Genomic DNA, 13,180 nt, shown 5'->3' with positions numbered 1-13,180 from the left:
TTCCCCTTCCTCTACTATCCTGCTTCCCCTTCTCCCTAACTGGTTTCTCCTGGGAACATTTCTTTACTAAATCATCTTTATTAAATCTTCTCTGAGAATCTGATGAAAGTCATGGGCCTTGTCCCCAGAAAAATGCAGATACACACATTCAAGATGGTATATGTACCTTTCTGCTCCCCCAAAGTCATCTATGGACCCAAGATTAAGAACTCTGGACAAAATGATCTTTGGAGGGACTTCCCTGGTTGAGGCTCAGCTTCCAGTGCAAGGGGCACAGTGGTGGGGGGTGGAGGTGTGATCCCCGCTGGGGAAACTAAGATCCTGCATGCTGCAGGCACGACAGCAACAGAAGGTCTTCGGGGCACCCCCATAGCTCACTTTCTCTGCATTTCGCACCCTGGTTACCAGGGAGTGGGGGGCAGGCTCACTTGGGGCTGAGCTGTCTCCCTCTGGCGTTGCTGAGGCTGGCCATGCTTCCCTGGAGGCCACAGCCCCGGCTCTAGGCGCCTGAGAGCGTCCCCGTGCCTACACGTAACGTGCCTTCAGCTGGAAGACAAACCTGGACGGCACAGCGCTCCCTGCGGTGGTGGTCGTGGCCTCCGCTCTTCCTAGACTCCCTTCTGGTGGGGCCCAGGCTGCCCGCTGAGCTGTCATCTCCTCCTTCGGACTTCAGTGCTGGGCCCCCACACCACACTCCCCGCTTCCCTCCCTCTGGCCAGGAGCCTGGGACCCCGCCTCTGAGGAGACCCCACAACAGGGTCTCTGGCCTCTTCTTCCCACGACTGAAGTCTCTCACGGGGACTCTAGCCCCCCAGGCTCCGGCCTGTTCGCGGCCCCCTTGAAAACCTGGGGTCCGGGGAGGCTGAGGGCTCTGGCCTCCACTGGGGAAACCGGACTCGGGGTGAAGGTCCTAGGCAGGGGCTGCTCTCCTGCCTTTGTCCATGTCTGGGCTCTGGGGGTGCAGGCAGCCTTGGGAGAGGCTGTTCTCCACTTGGCCACCCCCACCCCCAGGCGCCTGGCTCTCCTGCTGTTTTCCTCCTCTGGGCTCTGGAACCTTCTGCGGATCCTCTCTCCTCAGGATGAGGAAAGCAGATGTCGCTCTCCCCACCAGGCCCCCAAACATCCTCCCCCCAACCCCAGGGCTTCCGGCTCTCTCCTTCATCCTCCAGTGACCACGGCCCTTCTCTGCCGTGGCAGGTGACAGAGCAGAGTGCCCTCCACCCCCGGGCCGCTCTCCGGGCTCAGGGCCTGTGTCTGGGAGGGGAGGCTGGGTCTCGCTCAGGAGGACCCGGCTGCTCAGCAGAGGGGCCACCAGGCAGGTTTGTCCGTCCCGGCCTGTGGCTGGGCCGGGCTGGAGGCTCAGAGGCACCGTCTGCAGGCAGGGCCAGCTGGGAAGGTCCTGCCTGCCCCTGCAGGACCTCCGCCTGCCTTTTCCAAGTGCTTCCCCTCCACCCTGACGGTGGCTCTCCACCGTCCCTGGGGTCATATTTCCCAGGAACATGGGGGAGTGGCGCTCCTGCTCTTCAGAGCCACAGCTGAAGAGCTTTCCTGTCAGAGCAGCGGTTCTCAGATGCGATGAGAATCACCTGAGAGCTTTACAGACCACTGCTGTCTGAGCCGCACTTGCACCAGTTCCTGGTTTGAAAGCTCCCGGATGATCCAAATGTGCGGCATGCGAGCCTCACAAGGGCCCTGAAAGGCAGGGACTGTGACGGTGGGGACATGGCTCAGAGAAATGAAACCACCTGCCTGGGGTCAGAGGGCAAGGGAAGGGACGAGGGTCCCCTCCAGACCTGCACCCTGCCGGAAGCACCCAGGCTTCCAGAGGGGCTTCCAACGGGAACACGAGGCCTCAGGCTGGCTCAGGTAACTGGCCCTGTCTCCCCAGAAGTGGGGAGACATTTCTGCCCCCTCTTTCTCTGCATGCTGGGCTGGGCCTCCTCCAAGCTCCAGACTGCGGTGGGTCACTTCCACTCACCCAGCCAGGTCCTCTCACTGGAGAGGCGCGCCCTTTGGTGAGGGGGGAGGATGCATTTTTGAGGTGAAATATTGTACAACAGCCAGGAACGGAAAATATTAAAAGCCCATGGGCGCCAGCAAGGTTCAGGCCAGGGCCAAAAAGTTCAGAAAAAAAGGAATAAGGCTCCCTGCAGTGGAAACCCTGGGGTGGGGCGGGATCAGTCACGTCACCCACACCCTGTATTCCAGGTTGCGTCCATCTTTAGGGTGAGAGCAAGCCTTGCCTAGGCCACAGGAAGGTCCTGGGGTGGAGATCCCAAGGGGAAAGCCCCATAGGTGTGCTGGATTTGGTCTGTCCTGCGGAGATGGGCGCAGAGAGGTGGGGCCCCTGAGGGTGGAGTGTCTTACTGGGATACACAGGTTCTGAAGGTTCCAGGTGCTGGGATGCTGGACATGGTCCCTGTCCTCTAGGGTTTTCACCATAGAGATGGGGCAGGCAAGGGAACAGACAATGTCAATAGAATGCGATAAACGCTGTGTGGGAGGAGAGCACAGGGTTCCTGAAGACAGGAGAAGGGCAGTTATCTCAGTCCTGGGCTATGAGCAAGGTTCCCAGAGGAGGAGGTGGTGCCTGGCTGAGTTTTGCTACAACTAGATATTTGAAGAATGTTCACACAGCTGAAGTGTGGGTACGTGCCCTAGAAGCCTATCTCTCTGTGTTGGGAAAACAGAGAGACAAAAGCAAATGGACCCATCCTCCCTGGGGGGGCCCTGTCATCTCTCCCTTCCCCTCTGCCCATCGCATACACATTAAAGTGCAGACACACTCGTAGCCACAAACAGTTACATGCAAACACATACACATGTACAAGGTAGTGGAGAATGCACCAGCCTTCTCAGTGAGATAGCTGTTTCCGTAAGAGAAAGGGTTTTTAAAAATATTTTTATATACTTATCTGACTGAACTGAGTCTTAGTTGTGGGATGTGGGATCTTTAGTTGAGGGATGTGGGATCTTTAGTTGAGGCACGCGGGATCTAGTTCCCCAACCAGGGATTGAACTCGGACTCCCTGAACTGGGAGAGTGGAGTCCTGGCCACTGGGACTGCCTGGGACGTCCCAAGAGAAAGGTTTTAATAAGAACTGGAGGTAGAAGACGAGGCCCCCACAGTTGAAGGCCTGTGGGGACAGGCTGCTGCTCTGCTGAAAACAGGAAGGAGGGTTCAGAGGGCGGTGTAAGGAACAGTGGTGGAAGATGAGGGAGCTCTAGGGCCCATCTAATCCTCTCATTTAACTGTGGAGGAAACCGAGGTCCAGAGAGGGAAAGTAAAATGCCTGAGGTCACATTGTGCCTGGGGGTCAACGCTGAGTGTGGGCACACAGGGGTCATGACACAGCCAGGCAAGCTTGCAAGCCCCCGCACTTCAGTCGTGGTGCACACTCCCGGAGCAGGCACACAACCGAATCACCCCTGAAGCTGCTCAGATCCCTCATTCAGCTGAGCAGCTGGGTCAGCCTGCCTGTCTGCATCCCTTTCACACTCCAGCCCTCACGGATCATGGGACCCATAGCGGGAAGTAGAATATTTGGGAACCTCGGGTCAGGCTACCTGCGGGTCTGTTCTGAGCATCCCCTGGAGGTTCCCTGAAGCAGTGCAGGGTGTTCACCCCTAGAATGGACTCGGCTGTTCAGGGGTCAGGGCTGGGCCTGCATCCTCAAGGGAAGATGTGCCTCAGGGCAGAGCCAGAGCCTCACTGGACCCAGAACTGGAACTGCAGACCCTTAGTGTCACATCTCAGTGAGATGCCAAGGAGTGTACTGGAGGCAGAGAGGAACCTAGAGGAACAGGAGACCTGGGCTCCATTGTGACTTGCCCCTCTCTCCATGAATGGCCTTGGGTAAATCGTTTTCCCTCTTGAGGATCTATGAATTTATTTTACTTAAAAGATTTTATGATATGAACCACTTTTAAGGTCTTTAATTGAACTTGTTACAATATTGTTTCTGTTTTCTGCTTTAAATTTTTTTTTTTTTTTTTTTTTTTTGACTACAAGGCATTTGGGATCTTAGTTCCCTGACCAGGGATTGAATCTGCACCCACTGCATTGGAAGGCAGAGTCTTAACCACTGGACTGCCAGGGAAATCCCAGATCTATGAATTTATCACATTGAACCAGGGGCTGGAGACACAAAGGCATAGGCCTTCCTTTTCAGAAGTTTACAGTCAGTTGAAAGAAGGCAGCATTTCCAGGTGGAGCAAAGAGCTCAGCTCAGAGTGGGGCTAAGTGGGAAATAGTGAGGCTGGGGCTGGAGAGGGGGGTAGGCTGGAATGCTCAGCAGGCGCATCTGTCTGTTTCAGGAATGATGATAAACCCTCATATTGTGCTTGTAACCTTAATGGTGCCACCACACCCCAGATCCCCATCTGGCTGTAACTGTGGGCCCACTGCTCCCTACTCAGGAAAGCACCTGTTACATGGTGTTTGGGAATGGCCACTGATTGGCTCAGGCTGAGCATCTGACCTAAACCCAGCCTATCCACCCACTGGCAGGTGACTGGTGAAGTGGGCTTCTTGGCAAAAGCTCCACCCAGCAGGGGTGGAGATAGTAGCTAGCTGAGCCCATCAGAATGGCTCCTGGTAGAATGAGCACTAAGAAAAAACAGGAGATGGACCTGTGAGGAGCAAGGTACAGAGAGGAGCAGTTGCTCCGCTGGAGAAACACTCAGGCAGCATGTGAGAGATTGGCCGGCCTCAGCTCAGTTTCTGACTTCAGCTGTCTTTACAAGCTTGCTTTTCATTCAGACGGGCCTGAGTGAGTCATCATTCTTGTTAAACTGTGTAACTAGCTAAGGAGCCCCCTCATCTCGCTGGCATGCCAAAGAGCAGCCAACTCTGTCCTCCGTCCTGTAGAGTGGCCACTGTGAGGAAACAGAAAGATCAGAGGATGGGAAATTAAGAGGCCGGGCCTGGGTTCGAGGCTGACTCAAGCTCCCAAGCATCCCCAAGAGCCAAGCCTTGGCCGAAGTCTGGAACACCTTGGACAGTGTGCTTTCTCCTTCACTGGTTATGACCTGGCTCCAGTGAAGATGACAGATGAAAGCAGCCAGAAAGGTAAAGGCAGCTGCTACCTATTCAGGGTATTCTCCTGCTGTTTGATGGAAGCTGATTAGTTAGGTGCAGAGGATTCAAAGGGCTTCCCTGGCGGCTCAGTGGTAAAGAACCCGTATGCAATGCAGGAGATGTGAAGACGTGAGTTCGATCCCTGGGTTGGGAAGATCCTCTGGAGAAGGAAATGGCAATCCACTCCAGTATTCTTGCTTGGGAAATCCCACAGACAGAGGAGCCTGGTGGGCTACAGTCCACGGGGTTGCAAAAGAGTTGGACACGACTGAGCGACTGAACAACAAGAGGATTCAAACCCTCTCTGTTCAAAGGGCCTCCAGGGAGATCTGAGAATCAGTGGAGAGGACGGGCAATTCTGGACACAGCACTGTGCTTGGAAGTCTTAGCCATCTCCTGGGGCGTTTCTCAGTAGACACATGTCTGAGTCCTGGGGAGAACAGAAGGGCTGTACGTAAAAGCTAAAAGAACTGTTCCACCAAGAAGTTTGCTTATCTGGGCATAGACAGACATGTTTTGGAATCAGGCAAAAGAGGCATTTGTTCCTGCTGTGCTACTGACCTCTGTGCATGGAGAAAGGTCTATGGTGCTGGCATCAATGACGTGAAGAGCTGCAGTGTGGGGGAAGGGGTTGGTACATGGAGAAAAAAGCCTTTTGAACAAATAAGGCAAAAACAATTGGACATCCACAGTGAAAAATGAAGCTTGACTTAGACTTTGCACCATGTGCATAAGCTGGTTAAAAGTGAAAATAGACCTAAAGGCAAAACCTAAAAATTAAAAAAAAAACTAGAGAAAACACAAAAGAAAATTTTTGTGACCATGGTTTTGGCAAACATTTTTAGATCTAATACCAAAAGCACAAACCCATAAAATTAAAAATTGATAAATCAGACTTCAAAATTATGCTCTTCAAAAGGCATAGGAAGAAAGTGAAAAGACAGAACTTCCGTGGCGATCCAGTGGTTAAGACTCTGCACTCCCACTGAAGGAGTCACAGGTTTGATCCCAGGTCAGGGAAGTTCTGCATGCTGTGATTTGCAGCCAAAAATAGACAAGCTACAGAACTACTTTGGGAAAATACTTTCAAAATACATCTGATAAAGGACCTGTATCTATGATATGTAAAGTACACTCAGAATTCAATAATGAGGAAACAAATAACTTAATTACAAAATGGGCAAAGTATGTGAACAGACACTTCACCAAAGAAGACATAGAAATGGCAAATAAGAATATGGAAAGCTGCTCACCATCACTGGTTACCAGGGAAATGCAAATTAAAACTAGACACGTTACACAACCATTGGAAAGGCTTAAAAGCAGCCAGAGGTGTAATTTTAACAGTATTAAGTGTTAATGAGAATGCTGAGCAGTTGGAACTCTCATGTTGCTTGTGGGAAAGTAAATGGAATAATCACTCTGGGAAACAGTTTGGCAGTTTCTTATAAAGTTAAGCATACACTTCACTTATAACCCAACAATCACACTCCTAGATATTTACTCAAAAGAAGTGCAAAACTTGTTTATACAAAAATTGGTACACAAATATTCATAGCTAAAATATAATTGCTAAAAACTGGGAGACAACCCACGTCCTTCAACTGATGGAATGAACAAAGAAACTGTGGCATACCCATATGATAGAAAACTACTCAACAGTGAAAAGGAATGAATTACTGACACATGCACCAGCATGGATAATTATACTAAGTGAAAGAAGGTAGACTCAAAAGGCTCATACCAAAGGATTCCATTTATGGGACATTCCCGTAAAAGTAAAATGACGGGAAAAGAGGACAGCTCAGTGGTGGTCGGCAGCTGGGGATGGGGAAGGGGGCTGACTCCAGAGGGAGTTTCTGAGGTGAGGGAAATATTTTGTATCTTGATGGTGATAGTGGTTACAAGACTGTCTGCATTTGTAAGCAATCATAGAATTTTCTACTCAAAAAGGTGCTTTTACAGAGTGAAAATTATGCTTCGATTTTTAAAAATGGGAAGTGAGGGGACTTTCCTGGTGGCCCAGTGGCTAAACTCCGAGGTTCCAATGCAGGGTGCCTGGGGTTTGATCCCTGGTCAGGGAACTAGATCTCCTAGGCTGCAACTAAAGATCCTGTGTGCCACAACTATGACCTTTTGCAGCCAAATAAGTTTTTTTTTTTTTTTAAGAAAGAAAAAGTGAAAATGGGAAGAGGGATTCAATTTTCTTCTTCCCTCTCTTTGCCTTTCCTGTTACTGGCCAACACTCTGTCCTCAAAGCTATTGTTCTCTGGGGGTGGGAGTAATTTCTCAATTCGGCCACACTGAACGCTGCTTTGTTTCTGGGAACAGAGTCAACCCACCAAGGATGACCCGTGCAGGCCCATGTCTGTCTGTCTCCTGCTGTCCCCTGTGTCTGGCTAAGCCTGCTCACCCAGGCCTTTCTAGCTTCCACTCCCCTCGCTGCCTGTTCACCAGGGCCGTCTGGAGTCCCAAATCTTTACTGTCCAGGAGTTGTGTGGGCGAAATATTCTGCTTGGAAAGAGGGAGGCTCCTCACGCTCAACTTTCCGCAGCTATCGCCCATTAAATGACCGTGGGTCCTGGGCATGTATGGTCTGAGAGCCAGCCGACATCTGTCTCATCTCAGCCCTGATACAGGCCGTGCCCATCACTGCTGCAGGCTCTTCTGGTCACGGGAAACAGGCAGCTGTCAGATGCTTCAGGGTGAGCTTGATGAACAGCTGGGGCAAACGCATCACACTGAGTGTGGCTGGTCCAGGAGGGGAGTGTGAACACTCTAGCCGTGGCTCCCTGGTAAGTGTGAACCCCCTAGTCCTACACAGATCTGTGAGTGGGGGTGTCCCCCTCACACGGGGGGCAGGGACTGTGGGACACGCTGATGTCCACATGCAGAATGTGAACTCACGGATTTGTGCAGTGGACAGAGCAATGTCTCAGTGTGGGAGACGCGGCGGGGACTCTGAGCCCGCCGTGACAGCTTGGGGAGCATCATGGGGACTCCCACAGCCAGTGGTGAAAACACTGGGGCTTCTGTGGGTGTGAGCACCTTGTGGAAAGTGTCGGGAGCACTAGAGATGCCGTGTGTGAACTCAAGGTTGAGACCATGGTGAGTGCACCATAGGACGGTGAACTGACCTTTTTAAAAAAATATTCACTTGTTTATTTGACTGCCCTCCCTCTTAGTTGTGGCGTGTTAGTTCTTCTTAGTTGTGGTCTTAGTTGGGATCTAGTTCCCTAACCAGGGATCGAACCCAGGACCACTATTCTGGGACCGTGGAGTCTTAGCCACTGGACCACCAGGGAAGTCCTAAGATGACATGTTTTTTAAGTTTGAGGAGCATGAACACCGTGAGCATGTTACACAAGGTGGAGGGCTCCAATGGACATGTTTTGGGGTACCTGCAGACCATGCCCATTCGCAGGGTATCTGCTCCCCACCTACAACCTTTGAAGAGTAAGCACACCCTCATGAGACCGGGTGTTGACCAGCAGGCCGCAGTGTGTGCAGCTGCCGTGTGACTTGCATAATTCTGAAGGTTTCTTTTTCTTTCATTTTCTAAGCTGGAGTTGTTATAGTTGTTCAGTTTTGCCCAGCTCTTTTGGGAAATGTTGATGTGGTTACAGGGTGAGAGGAAGTGATTCATGGGTAGGTTTACCGAAGAACAAAGGGAGGGTAAATGCTGAGGTTGACAGCTATTAAAGTGGTTTTTGATATCAAGATTCAACTACTGGTATTAAGATTAGTTAGAAGCCACTGGGATTTCCCTGGTGGTCTAGTGGTTAAGAATTTCCCTGCTAATGCAGGGGACATGGATTCAATCCCTGGTCCGGGAAAATCCCACACATCACAGAGCAACTAAGCCCATGCGCCAGAACTACTGAAGCCTATGTGTTTAGAGCCTGTGCTCTGCAACAAGAGAAGCCACTGCAGCAAGAAACCTATGCATCGCAACGACTAGTAACCCCTGCTCGCCATAACTAGAGAAAGCCCACACACAGCAACAAAGACCTAGCGAAACCAAAAATAAATACATTAATTTTTAAAAAAAGAATCTGGATTAAAAAAAGTTTAGTAGTTAGACATTTCAGGTTGACTCCTACTCAACCTGAAGTAGGAGTTGTACTTTTCAGTTTGTATTTGTGGTTCTATTTTTGATGGGCATGTGTCATTTTTCGCTTCCTAACATCCATTCTTTCTACTTCTGGTGACAGCACCACAATTTTTCTTTAGGAAAAATCAGTCCCTGTGATTCCAGTGAGATGATCTACCTCTACCTCCAGAAGTGGACTAATCAGAGCTTTCCACCCCCATGGTTACAGCGAACGGGTCAGAAGGGGCCAGAGAGAGAGAGCCTTTCCCAGGACTTCTGCTGGAACACAGAAGTCATGCTTTTTCAATGGGAGGTTTGAGACATGCTAGAAAGGAGCCTGGATCTTCTGGAAAATACCACATGGGAACAGTGTCTGTTTCAGTTACTGTTGCATAACAAATTACCCCAAATCTTAGTGGCTTAAATGATGATCAATTTTCTCATATCCTGAGAATTCTATAGGTCAGGGTCTCATGTAGGGCTTGACTGGGCAATTCAAAAAACAATGACTTGTTTTTTATGACATGGATTGAGGCCACTCCGTGGCACTCATCTAGTAGGTGAACTGGTCTGTTCTGGAGGGTCCAAGACAGCTACACTCACATTTTTGGTGCCTTCATGGTGAGGGCTGGAACACTGGGCTCAGCTGGGACCTCCTACCATAACACCGACACCAGGCCTCTCCAGTTTGGTGGTCTCTGGGAAGTTAGCTGGCTTTCCCCAGAGCAGACATCCCAAGTGGAAGTTGTATGACCTTTTCTGACCTAGCCTTAAAAGTTCACCTCGTTCTTGGTTACAAGTCAGTCATAGGCCAGCTGAGATTCAAGAGGAGGGAAATTAGATCCTAGTTCTTGATGGCAGAGGAAGGCAATCACCTTGTACATGAACATGTGCAATGGGAGCTATTGGTGCAGCCAACTTGGGAAAATACAGACTCTGCCACAGCCTCCTGGGGAAAAAACCATCTCAGAGAAAGCAGCTGAGACATGGATGGAGAACAATCCTGATGATGTTATTTGAGTCCCTGGATCCAATTTTCCCCAGGACTTCAGTTTTCACAACCATCAGATCCCTTTTCTGTATAATCCAATCTGAGTTGTGCTCTGACTCTTGCAACTGAAAGCTGTTCTACTCTTAGCGTGTATGTGTATGTGTGTGCTGAGTTGCCTCCGTCGTGTCTGATGCTTTGCAACCCCATGGACTGTAGCCCACCAGGCTCCTCTGTCCATGGGATTCTCCAGGCAGGAATACTGGAGTGGGTTGCCATACCCTCCTCCAGGGGATTTTCCCGACCCAGGGATCAAACTTTTGTCTCTATGTCTCCTGCATTGGCAGGCAGGTTCTTTAGCAGTGGCGCTACCTGGGAAGCCCCTGAGTGTGTATATTAGTAACCTATTACAGCACAACAAATCACCCCAAAACTTAGTGCCTTACAACAACGATTATCATTTCTTGTGATTCTGTGGGTGGCTAGGCCATTCTTTTGCTGGTCTTACCTGGCTCACTTATGCAACTGCTGAGGTAGAAAGTTCAAGATGTCCTTGTTCACATGTCTGGCTGTTGGCTGGGGGTCTCTGTTCTCCTTCATGTGGTCTGTCATCCTCGAGGACAGACTGACTTCTTTATATGGTGGTCTCAGGAGAGTGTTCCTAGGGGGTGAAGGTGGCAAGATCTCTTGAGTATCATTTCTGTCATTCCTTTGTTTAAAGCAAGTGACAAAGTCAGTCCAGGTCAAAAGGGTGAGTAAAGAGACTCTACCTCATAATGGGAGAGTTGCAAAGAATTTGTGGCCATATTTAATCCACCACAGTATGATAGATAGCTGGATCGTATTAGATAGGGACATTTTTGAAATTAGTGTGTATATGGGAAGGAGGATGTGTGTTCCAGGCAGGCAGAGTTAGACTATTCTAGCATGTTCTCACTGAGGAGCACACGGCTGGAGCGTATTTCACCTTTCTGAGCCTCAGTTTTCCCTCTGTAAAATGGGTGTCATCATTCCTGTCTCGCAGATCAGCTGTGAGGCTGAAGATGGGATGATGATCACGAATGTGCCTTGTAAATTACAGGGTGCTGAACATTATCATCTGAGACCTGAGAAGCAATAGTCAAGGTGGGCCTGGGTGGTCATGGAGGGCAGGAGCAGGGAGACTGAGATGGGGCATTGAAAGATGAGGGACATTCACATGGGTGGGGAGGAAGATGGGAAGCTGAGGAATAGAACTGTAAAGGCACTGGGTGGGAGAAGTGGCAGACTGCATCTGGGAGAGGGAGGAGACCAATCGGGTCAGAGAGTGAGCTCTCCCACTCCCGTAGACTCTGGGTATCTCGACTCCCATACATACTGGGTCAGCAGCCCCTGAGGGTCGTTCAGTGCTGCAGTGAAGTCCTCCAGTCCCCCGCGATCAGCAGTGGCGCATCCCTACCCAGGCCTGCAACGCCTCCTCAGGCCACAAGGGGGCGATGATGGGCGCATACGCGAGGTGGTCAGAGTCGGAGGCAGATCCCTTCCTCTGGAGCCGCCAGCATGATGTCAGACCCCTCCCAGTATTCCCAAGTTTCTTTCCCCTCGGCAGGGTGGAGACCCGTGGCCATAGGCTTGGGTCACAGATGGCCTGGCTAAACTGGATTCCAAGCCCCTCATCCCCTGGACAAGGGTGGGGGTGATTGATGGATTTCCCGTGTTTTCCAGGCGAGGGCTTGGAGCTGCAGCAGACTGGCCTGGCCTGAAGAAGCCCCATGTGGCCACTCATGGTTGGCGCTGACCCAGCTTGGTCAGGTCAGGCCCTGGACAGTCTGGATCTGTGGCCGCCTCCCAGGCCCTCACTATCCTGAGGTCCTGGCCAAGGAGAGGAGCAGCCTCTCCCTCAAAGGCATCCTGGGAGCAGGGGGTGGGGGTGGGTGCAGATTCCACCAGTCTAGCCCTGTGCAGTTAGCTGCTCAGTCCCTCTTGGGGACAGAAGAGGAGAGGTGGGAGGAGATGAGCTAGAAGGACGCCAGTGGCAGTGCTGTTAGCAGAGCCCAGGGATTCTAGCTCAGCCCTATGCCAACCATGACAAGACCCTCTGGCCATTTACCCTACCACCCTACCCTTGAGCAGGGTAAATGGGGCCTGAGGTGTGAGTTCCTGACCAATCAAGGACACCAAGGCAGGGATCATGGCCTAAAGGGCTACGCTTTGCCAAGTCCTAGGCTTCCTGCCTCCTGCTACAGAAGGAGAAGAGAGGCTGGGGAGACCTCTTTCATGTACTCTGCGGTTCCATAGAGTAGCGGCCCCGGAAAGAAGTTGATTACCCTGACTTTGACCTCTTGTCCTCTGGTTTACCTCCACCGCACCTTCCTCTCCTGTCTGCCTTGCTCTCCTTATCCAGTCTTGGTGGTCAAGTGACTTCTCTGGCTTCTGGCCTAACCTCTGGTGAGAGTCTTTGGGGCTGTCATTTCTTCTGTTCCCTCCTTTCTGTTGTATTCAGTGTCAGCATCTTATCAAACCTTGAAAGAGCTGGTGGGGGCCTCAGAGCTCTCTCAGTCTGAACTCCTGCTGCGTAGGAGATCCAGGGTCATGTGGGTCGTTACTTGTCCAAGATCACACGTCAGAATTAGCAATAGAACCAGTACTATACTTTTGACTCCCAAGTTCCTGTTTTTCCCTGGCCTCTGATCAGGCTATTGGGGCTTAGCTTTTGTCCATGGACCAGCAGAGTTCTTAGGGTCTTCACTCGGTTCACAATTTGCCTTCACTTAGTTCAGACTAAAGCTGCTTCATGGATTGGCTCTGACTATAACTGGACCAGACTTGGTCTAGCTACAGAATCTCTGGGCCAAAATCTGGGGGCCAGGAGGCTCCAGGAGAAAAAGAAACCAGGTCTGTGCCTTGGATCTGCTTAGGGGCTGTCTTTACTCAATATCCTTCCTCCACCCATCCGCTTCTCCCCCAACAGCTCCTGTCCAGGATGATGCTCAGGGAAGCAGAGCTCCTAAACCCTTGCTTGCACCCGCACCCACACCCA

At 51.0% G+C, this 13,180-nt stretch overlaps 1 long non-coding RNA gene across 2 annotated transcripts in view; it reads right to left on the bottom strand.

Annotated features, from left to right (window-relative positions):
- The window catches only part of LOC136172500 (uncharacterized), a 47,803-nt gene that overhangs the window by 32,333 nt on the left and 2,290 nt on the right, over window positions 1-13,180 (bottom strand). For both annotated transcript variants that reach the window (XR_010664033.1, XR_010664032.1), the window contains exon 2: window positions 10,670-10,822. This is a non-coding gene — a long non-coding RNA (uncharacterized lncRNA). The remainder of the gene's footprint in view (window positions 1-10,669; window positions 10,823-13,180) is intronic.

The sequence above is a fragment of the Muntiacus reevesi genome, chromosome 7 (assembly GCF_963930625.1).
Source record: "Muntiacus reevesi chromosome 7, mMunRee1.1, whole genome shotgun sequence".
NCBI lineage: Eukaryota > Metazoa > Chordata > Mammalia > Artiodactyla > Cervidae > Muntiacus > Muntiacus reevesi.
Note: the sequence above shows the minus strand (reverse complement) of the source record. Positions and strands in the feature narration are given on the sequence as shown.